This window comes from Silene latifolia, unplaced genomic scaffold, assembly GCF_048544455.1.
Source record: "Silene latifolia isolate original U9 population unplaced genomic scaffold, ASM4854445v1 scaffold_70, whole genome shotgun sequence".
Lineage (NCBI taxonomy): Eukaryota > Viridiplantae > Streptophyta > Magnoliopsida > Caryophyllales > Caryophyllaceae > Silene > Silene latifolia.
In genome coordinates, this window is record NW_027413609.1 from 382,991 (window position 1) to 394,053 (window position 11,063).

An 11,063-nucleotide genomic window follows, 5' to 3' on the forward strand; every position below is an offset into this window, starting at 1 on the left:
AGGATTCTTAGAATCAACAAAACCTTTGGGTTGTATCATGTACACCTCCTCTTCTAAATGCCCATTTAGAAAAGCGGTTTTGACATCCATTTGCCATATTTCATAATCATGAAATGCGGCGATCGCTAACAAAATCCGTATGGATCTTAGCATGGCTACGGGGGTGAAGGTTTCGTCATAATGGAGACCTTGGACTTGGGTAAATCCTTTTGCCACTAGCCTAGCTTTGTAGACATCATCATGTCCCTCTATGCCATTCTTGACTTTGAATATCCATTTGAATTTAAGAGGTCTTGCCCCTTTAGGCAAATCTACCATGTCCCAAACTTGGTTTTCATGCATAGAATCCATTTCGGACTTCATGGCTTCAAGCCATAAAGAGGAATTTGGACTAGAGACTGCGGCCTTGTAGGTGGCGGGTTCGTAACTTTCTAAAAGCAACAAATCGAGTGTTCCATCTTCTTCGATAAGTCCCACATATCGATCGGGATGGCGTATAACACGGCCCATTCTTTGAAGAGGAGGAGAGACAACCGTGTTAGACGACGAAGGAACATCTTCTTGCGTCTCTATCTCGGTTTGTGGCTCTTGAACTTCATCAAGTTCAAAATTTCTCCCACTCTGACTTTTAGAAATAAAATCCCTTTCTAAGAAGACAGCCTCAGAAGACACAAACACTTTGTTTTCTTGAGGTTTATAGAAGTAATAACCTCGGGTGTTAGAATAGCCTACAAAGGTGCATTTTTCGGATATTGGGGCTAGCTTATTGTCATTTCTGGTTTTGACATAAGCATTACAACCCCAAATTTTCATGTAGGATAGATTGGGAACTCTTCCTTTCCATATCTCAAATGGTGTTTTCTCGGTGGCTTTAGTGGGACAATTGTTCAAAGATCTGATTCCGGTTTGAATTGCAAATCCCCAAAATGAGTTTGGTAACTCGGTTTGACTCATCATGGACCGAACCATATCAAGTAGGGTTCGATTTCTCCTTTCGGCAACACCATTGAGTTGTGGTGTTCCGGGTGGAGTAAGTTGTGATATAATACCACGACTTTTCAAGTGTGAATCGAATTCAAGGCTAAGATATTCTCCACCTCGATCGGATCGTAGTGCCTTAAACCTTTTGTTCAATTGGTTCTCTACTTCGTTTTGAAATTCTTTGAATTTCTCAATCGCTTCACTTTTATGCTTCATCAAATAGATATACCCATATCTACTCAAGTCATCGGTGAAGGTTATGAAGTAGTCATAATTTCCACGAGTGGTGATACTCATTGGTCTACACACATCGGTATGTATGAGTCCTAATAGTTCACTAGCTCGTGTCCCTTTACCACTAAAAGGATTACGAGTCATTTTGCCAAGAAGGCAATATTCGCATGTAACATATGATTAAAAATCAAATGGTGTAATCACATTAGTCGAATTAATCTTTTGATGCGATTCTCGTTTATGTGACCTAATCGACAATGCCAAATGAACGATTCATTTGGGTCACTTGTTTTGAGTTTCTTTGATTGAATGTTATAGATATCATTAATTGGATTTGAGGTTTCTAAAATGTAAATGCCATTGATGGATGAAGCTTGGCCTATAGCCAAATCATTCCTTGAAATAGTACAACGATTGTTCTTAATGACAAAACAAAATCCATCCATGTCTAGCATAGCGATAGAAATAATGTTTTTAGAGAGTGTAGGCACAAAAAAACAATTATGTAAATACAACTCAAATCCATTACGCAAAGCTAATACATAAGTTCCTTTGGATTCGGCCGCTACTCAAGCTCCATTTCCAAGGCGTAGATCCACATCTCCTTTGCTAAGCCTCTTCACGTCTCTTAAACCCTGTAAATGATTACAAAGGTGAGAACCACAACCGGTATCCAGTATCCATGTCGTAATGGAAGTATAATTTATATCAATAACGTAAATTTCCTTAGGAATTTTACCTTTTGGAACGATGATTCCTTCCCTTATATTTCGCAAATATACGGGACAATTCCTAAGCCAATGTCCCATGCCATAGCAATAATGACACTCATCATCAACTTGCTTGAAGTTTTTCACTTTCTTTCCCTTCTTCTTGAACTTTTTGCCCTTTGAAGCAAGAACTTGATTACCTGAGCTCCCACTAGTTTTGGCATCTTTATCTTCCAGAGACAAAGATCCAATAGATTTTATGAGGTGGTCTTCCTGAGACCGGCTCACACGAGATCTAGTAGGTGGTCTAGTAGAAGTGCTGAAGTTAAGATTTCCATCCGATCCTATCCCAAAATGAAGTTCTCTAGTTGGGTCGAAATCATTGTTTGAGCAAACGTCGTCAAAAACATTGTGGTATGACTCAATAGTTATCGGTGCGGTAGCGTTTGATGGATTCATTGTAATGAACTACAAATATGGAGGAAAAGGAAATATTAACATTTGTCTTTTTAAATCATACTTGTAAATAAAATAACAAGATATGAACATTTATATAGTGACCTCTACCCAACTATTATAAATGATTCCAAGACCCAAATTCATATTAACTTAGGCATCGGTAAAGCCGAAAACAAACTTTTATCAATATAACTCGGTGGATTAACCTTTTAATCGATTCTACTTTTAGAACTCTTGGTCGATAAATTTACATTAAAATTTATCTTTAGCCCGAAACACTTCCGGCAACCGTCGAGAATAATTTTGTTGAGTTTAATCCAAATTTCGAATAAATGTGTCCATGATCCAAACTTACATCAACTTGGGCATCGGTAAAACCGAAAACAACCCTCATCTTTATAAATTCGGTGGGTAGACATTTATCACCCACTTCCCCTATGTAACTAGGTTTGTACCCCGATAAAGTCGAGTGCACTCCCTCACGAAATAGGTTTTCATGGTTTCTACTTTTTGGTAAGGCTATGTCTCAATTTATTATTTTAGCGAGCGTTCATGTCAATTTATTATCTATCACGTTTTAAGTGAACTAAAGCGGTGAACTACGATAATTCTAATTGACACGGTCGATAAACTCGATTAAAGATGATGCATGTTTTAGTTATGGCGATTTAGCGATGCATGTGACATATAAATAAAATGCAAAGCATAAAAAAAATAAATCCTAGTATGGCCTTCCTAAAATAGAAAATCTAATTAACTATTACATATTCGGAAACCAACTCCATTGGTCCCTTGAACTTCGGTTATGGCTCGCATCTCGAGGTAACACCGTCTTTATGTATCGCCTTCTTGAGTGACACCGTCTTCAAGGAACTCCGGAATAATTAAATTACATAACAAATTACATAATTTCCTATTATACATTTGTAACTAAAATAAAATAAATCCATTAAATTACAAAACGGTGATACGAGATCACAATAAATTACAACCGAATCGATATTCCCATACATTTCGGGTAATACCAATTAAAAACTAAGGCCATACTAAGTAAAATTACATAATTCAAAAAATTACATAAAATAAAATTATGACAATCATAAATAAAATGCAGCATTATAATATGAATGAACATGCCCAATTTTATGCTAAATCGCCTTTAAGTAGCCAATATTGTATATAAAACGGTTTTTACGGATTTGCGTGATTCAACCTTTTAAAATCACAATTAAAATACATAAATTCATATTTATGCACAAGTTAATAACCCTAACCTCTTAGGACTCAAAATTAGTCTCCACTAACTATTTGACCATAATTAACTCATATTTCTAAAACTTGTTCATTAATGGACCCAAAATTACAATAAAATGCTATAAACTTCAAATAAATCACAAAAATTTTAAATAAATTCAAAATTCAAAATTTAAACTCATGAACATTCTGGAAAAAATACCATGACACTCATAATGTTCAAAAACTTGGTTAAAATTTCGATTTTTTTTTTGTCGGGAAAAACAATATTGCGGTTTATCGGATTTATCAATAATAATAATAAAAACAAGAGAAAAATTATATTCATCAACTTTTCAATTTTATATCTGAAAAAGATAATAAAATGCAACATGTGACATTTTTCTTTAGTCATGGAATATGTTTTAGCAATTATTCACTAATTAAGTCACTATTTATGCTATTTTTCATCAAAAATTTATAAATCATGCATAAAGACTTCAATATAGCCTATTATTTTACACACATCTTGTAAAATTGCATGCGACAACATACTAAATTTCTATGACCAGATTCGAAATTGATCTCATATTAACCTATTTTTCATTTAAAATCAATTTTTATCATGAAAAATCCATATTTCGAGCATAAGAACTCCAAAAATTCTGAAAATTTACAGGTCATCTAAAAATAAAACATGGGATAACATATCCAAAAACCACTGAAAAATTCGAAGTTTAGCTAATTTTAGTTCGAAAATGACATTTTAATCATAAAATCACATTTTTAATGCCATTATTATATAAAATGAACAATAAAAATCCATAAATTAAACAAAATATCCTAAATACATTTTAGGACCAGAAACTTTAACATGATTAATTTATTTCGTGATATATCATAATAACACAAATTTACAAGTTTTATATGTTAATCGTACAACTCGGAAAAACTATAACCGATTTGCATGCAAACAACCAAGGCTTTTAATACCGCTTGTTGGATAACTATATCTCATTACTTGACATATTCATATATGTGATGATATTAATTTAGTCATAAAATTAAAAGATGATCTTATGCATGCAAACAATAATTCAAGGGAAGAAATTATCAACCCTTACATTGGTATTTCAGATTATTGGAAACAAGTAAGATCTCCTTCTTACTTGTTCTTGAGCACTCCAAAATAGAAGAACAAGGATTCAAGTGTAGAATCCCTCCCAAGGATTTATACCCAAGGTAAACTCTTAACAAAATTAATATTATTATTATTACTAGAACAATATTAATTTTAACTAAAAACGACACAAAACTATTGTTTTGACCTCTAGAAATTTCGGTCAAGAGGAGAAGAAAATGGGAGTAATTTTATCTCTCTAAAAATATTTAGATGTGTTAGAATGAATGAATATTATACACTAGTCTTTTGCATGTAGTGTAAGTAGGAAAAGTAGGAAAAACCCTTGGCTTTTCTTTTATGACGAAACAGGGTAGGGTGAGGGCATTAGGCCAATGCATGGGATTTTCTCTTCCACATAAAAGTAGGCATGTAAGAGTAGGTATTTGTGTGATGATTACACTTTTAAATAAAATATCAAACACACTAAATACCCTACTCCACTCTTATATTTCGGTACATATAGTGTAACATGGAAAGTCCATTTTACACATTATTTTGTCAATTTGTCACATGTAACATGTTTCATGACACTAGGTATATAAAATGTATTTTTAACAATTAAAATCAACACATTAATAAAATATGTCACTTATAAAATTAACCTAGTAATTCATAATTAATTGTACCGAAATGAATTCCTGAGTTATAAAATACAACATTCTGTATTTATAATAATCAATTCATTATGTTCCAATTGTTTTCGTAAACAAAATTTCATCTAAGCAATAAAACAATTCGATCACTTAGACCGTATCTTATTTAATCAAATTATAATGAGATACGTAAATATTAATTCCAAAATCGTCTGTCAATTTTAAGTAATTTAATTAACCCGTATCGTCATACGATCAATTAAATAATCAATTTAGAGTGTTACTCTTTAGGTATGACATAAGGGGATCAACTGATCACCACCGTCGCACGACAGTAATGTCAAACTCTAGTCAGCCAATCATTACCGATATGTGTGGACCAGTTGACAGTAAAATATTACTTCCCAATTGTATTCTTTAAAATGAGACTTAAACATGTGATCATCATGATCGACAGTTGTGATCGCATTATTGTCGGAGGACACATATTCCAACAGCTTCATGAGTCCTTGTCCTATGTCGAGGTTCCTAAGGAGATACTAGACCGCAAAGTGCGCAAGACAAGGAATGGTGAGACCGTCTTACTCAAGGTGCTTTGGTCTAATCATAATGTGGAAGAGGCCACATGGGAACCTGCGGAGGCTATGCGGGAACGTTTTCCTAACCTTTTTGATCAGGTATGGTTGGTTACGGGAATGTAACCGTTGTCTTTTTAGGGGGTAGGAGATGGTCGCATGTTGTTTTTGGGTTAGTTTGAGTCGGCTTAGTAATGTTTTAGTAGTGTTTTATGACATTTTGTGTTAGTATATCTATGCTTAGATTGTTTGGTGTGTTGTGTTGGGAGTTTGTTTGGTCGTGTTGGGTTGTAGAGTGTATACGTAGAGTGTGAACTTTGGGGACGAATTTCTTTTTAAGGGCGGAAGACTGTAATACTACGGTTTTTCTAGGTTGGTACTCGGCCGAGTATGGCCTACTCGGTCGAGTAGAGTGTGTCATGTATCCGATTAGCTATTTCCTAGGAACACTCGGCCGTGTATACTCTATACTCGACCGAGTATCCGGTCCGTTGAGTGTTATTTTCGCGGTTTTATTTGGAAATGATTAGAGTTATATAAAAACGTAAATCAATTTCTAATTACACTTTTACAAAACCTAATCACTCAACGACGTTCTAACCCTCTCCAAATCTCTCCCTAGTGTGTGTGTGATCGTTAGCAAGTGCATTCATCCTTTGTATCATCGTCGGTAAGTCCTCGTGTCTATAATTTGTTGGTTAATCTTTTAGGTTTGCCTTTAATTATGATTGGGGGAAAATGGGGTTTTGCATATAGTGATGTTGTTATGTGATTGTTGTTAGGCGAAGACTTCGTAGAGGTGTCGTTCTAGATCGCTTGCTTGTGTTCCTTGCAGTTGTGCTAAGGTAAGCTTTCCATACTCAGTTCATGTTTAATTGATTTATGTTTGTGTTGCGATTGTGGTAATTATTGTTGTGATTATCTACTGATCTTGTTGTTGAAGAATTGGAGTTGGGAGTTCGAGTTGTGATGGTTGTTGATGATAACGGTTCGCGATGTTCGTCCTCCGCTGAGTGGAGTCACTTACGGGAGTGGCTTCACGCTCTAGTTTCGCCCTCTGTGGAACCCGCCACAGGAGGGAATGCGCACATTAATGGACATGGTTATCGTTCGTTAATGAGCGGGGTTTAGGTGGGGCTTGGCTGCAGCCCCCCACTGGCGGCGAGGATTACCTGTTGCGATGGGTAATCTGGCAGGGCTACACACCTCGGTGTGTAGTCAGTGATTGTGTGTGATTGGGAGATGGAGGTGGATGTTGATCAGCTGATTACTTTATTGTACTTGTCTTACATTAATTATTCAGTAACTGGCCCCGTTGTTGTTTTGTAAAATCTGTCCTGATCCATTCGAGGATGGTGAGCCGATTGTGACAGGTGATGCATTCGTTTAGCTTTGGGCAGTCATGGGGAGTCACCACAAAAGCTTAGCTTCCACTGTCAAGAGTTTTAGTTGTCTTTTGTAGTTGTTAGATTTATGATAGTACTTTGGTGTCGGATTTTGAGATTATGTAAACTTTAATCTTTCATACTTTAATAAATGTGTTTTGGATTTTTCACTGTGATATTCCAACCTCGGGCAACCGAGATGGTAATAGCCTTTCGTGCTAGGGTAGTCCTTGGTAAGGTACCTTGGTATGAGGGGGTGTTACAGGTATAGCGGGTTACCGATTGCTGAGCAGGTGCGACTGCGGATGATGAAGACGACGACATTCTTTTAATTATGATATGTATATGAATATTATTTAAAAGTGAAGCAAAAAGGTTAGTAATAATAAAGTGATTTTTATTGTTACTGCAAATGTGATGCTACTTATAATATAATAAAGCTATAACTAATTAGATTAATTTCATCCATACGTTACATTCAAACTTGTATTAATTGTGGATGTATGCATGAGGTGAAAGATGGTTAAATAACCAATAATAATAGGGCATGCATTGGTAAAACCACAAACTTTTCAGTTTTCACAGTGGATCTGTATTTACAACGGTTATAAGAAAAACCGTTGTTTATTGGTGTAATATGACAACGGATTTACAATAACCGTTGTTGATATATGAAATATGATAACGACTTAACAAATAACCGTTATCATTTTGTGTTATACATACGGTCAAACAATCAATACTGCAAATTTGAATCAGAAAAAGTAAAAATTACAGGGCATGCATTAGTCAAATCACAAACACTAGAAAATCACAGATACTTAAACAATTTTTTTTAAAACGAGTTTTGTCCAACCATTTTTGAAATATGTTATATGATAACGGCTTAACAAAGAACCGTTATCATTTTGTGTTATACATATGGGCAAACATTCAATACTGTAACTTTGAATCAGAAAAAGAAAAAATTACAAGGCATGCATTAGACAAATCAATACCATTGTGTTTTTAGTCATTGGACAACGGTTTTTTTATAACCGTTTTATTGTTACTAATTGGACAACGGTTTTTTGCTAACCGTTGTGTTTTTAGTAATTGGACAACGGTTTTTGGATAACCATTGTAAGCTAATATGTTTAACACGGTAGAGTTGACCGATTCTTATTTAACTTATACCGTTTCCACTTTCCAATTCTTAAGTTATTATGTTTCCAATTCTTATCTTATTATTATACCGGTTCCGATTCTTACTATCTTATTATACCATTTCCAATACAATCCAAACTCATTATAAGTAAAATTATAATTTTCACAATCTTAACTTGTACCGTTTGCACTTTCCAATTCTTGTTAAGTCCTCCATTAATTTTCCACATCGATTATGTCGTCACGTTCATCAAATTATAGTGGTTCATATTATTCATCCGCTGATGATGATGATGAAGAAGCATCATATGAACCTCTTGCAGGACCCCCAAGTAGATTTATGTACGCTAAACCCTTTACGTGCATCATTCACAATCTCCCGTATACAGAAGACGGGCATGGAAAGGCTATATTGTCGTATAGCCTTGACTGGTTAATAGGTTTGATTCGGTTTGTCGGATTTAATTTGGTTCAAACTATCTACTCGGACAATGATGCGCATGATGGCTTCAGGCGGTGCGCCCTCATCGAGTTTGGCGGGGGTGAGGAGCGGGAATGCTTTCGTCAGGCTCGCAAACTTGAGCGGGCATTCTATAACAATAACTCTTCGAGACTCTGGTTTGATCACGATGATCAGCAGGTAGGCCCATATTTATGGGTAGCGAATGAATCTGACCGTCTCCTACTACTTACGATTCTGCACCGCCAAGGTCGCATTGTCGAGCAGGGGACAATGTCGTTGAAACGGGAAAACAACTGTGTGGATTGGGCTGAAGGTGAAAGAGACATATATGGTGATATTGTCTCTGTATTCTAGAGGACGGGGTAATAAAAAACACTCCCTCCATTCAACTCCACACTACACATTTGCTTTTTCACGTTTGTCAACGTTTTTTTACGCGATTTTTTTTTTCTTTAGCTTGATATTTTAATGTACTCCTAAAAACCTAAGTCTTTATAATAAAAGTTTGATATTTTTTGGTGATATTGTCTCTGAATTCCAGAGGATGGGGTAACAAAAAACGTAACAAAAAACATAAATAATTAAACATTAATTCAAACCACCACCATAATCCAAATACAACTTAAAATGCCAGATAATAGTTAAAGACTTAAGTATTAGAATCTGATGAAATATTAGGATATTCATCATGAATTTCAGCATAGAGCAAGTCGTAGATGGCCCTTCATTATCACCGGGAAGCGCTGGTGGAATGGCCTCATTCTCCCATGACACAGGCACAGTGGCAAGAATGTGATGCTTCCTGTAATGTTTCAGTAGATGATGATCAAGATGGGTCGCAACTCATTGATAAGGGCCTTGTTGTTTATCATCCGAATAGAAGTCCTCTTTCGCCGCAAATCTAGCCCCTAATTTTATTGCCAGATGAAAACAACCATGGCAGTTGGCTTCGTCAAACACAATAAAAGCGAAGCCTACAAAACCTTACTTGTTTGTAGGCACATGGTACACTTTTTAACCGCGGTGAAACCAGAGTCATGAAGCATATGCGTCAACCACCGAAAATTTGGGTTTAAACCCCTTCCATTGACACCATAATGAACCGAGAGATTATGGGGAATGCAAGTATAAGGCTGTGCGTAACGAGAATGTGATTGTAGCTCCGATACACCAGCCATATTGTTTTTATATAGAAATTAAAGAGTAAATGTTTGATAATTTAGAATTTGACCTAAAACATTATGAATACCTATTTATAGAATTATTATTTTGGTCAAATTGATATTATTAGTCAAATTGAATTTTTCTTAAAGTTCTGATAAAGTTTTGAATGCAGTAGTCAAACTGAAAAATCTAATCAAATACTGACAACGGTTGAATTGAAAAACCGTTATTTCATAATAGAAAATAATAACGGTTACGAAAAATATGTAGCTATAACATAATAATGGGTAAAAAAAACCGCTGCTGGTGTAAATTTAGTAACGGTTCTCGAAATGCCGAAATCTTAAACTGGTAACGGTTTTCTAACAACCGTTGATAAGAGTGATTCTATAACAGGTTTTTGGAAACCGTTAAACGTGTTTGACAACGGTTTGTTAAGCAGTCGTTGTCATATTATAATAACAACGATTTTGGAGGGAAACCGTTATTCCTATTAGCGCGGTCTAGGTTTCCGCCAATATTTGGAAAATGGTAATCTAAATGTCGTTATTAAATGCATTAAATGTGATACGCTCCTTATTGATTGCCAGAATTGGCTTAGTGCTTCTTATCCAAAGCTTGGATGATCTCGCCAAGCACCAACCATGATGGATCCCAACTGTGCTCCATTTGCTTAACTATATGCACAAGGGTCATACTACCATACCCCTTTGACCCCTCCTTCTACAAGGCATCGACAAAGAGGTATGCATGCACTAGGCAAAAGGCACGTGCCTTCTCTTAGCCACCTCCGAGACATTGACATCCAACCGGTTTGAGAATATGTTGATGAGAGCCAACATATCCACACCATGGGGAGCAAGGAAAAAGTTCACTTGGCTCATTGACAAACCCAACATTGAGCGAAACTTCTCTTTGTAACACAATGGAGTCGGAG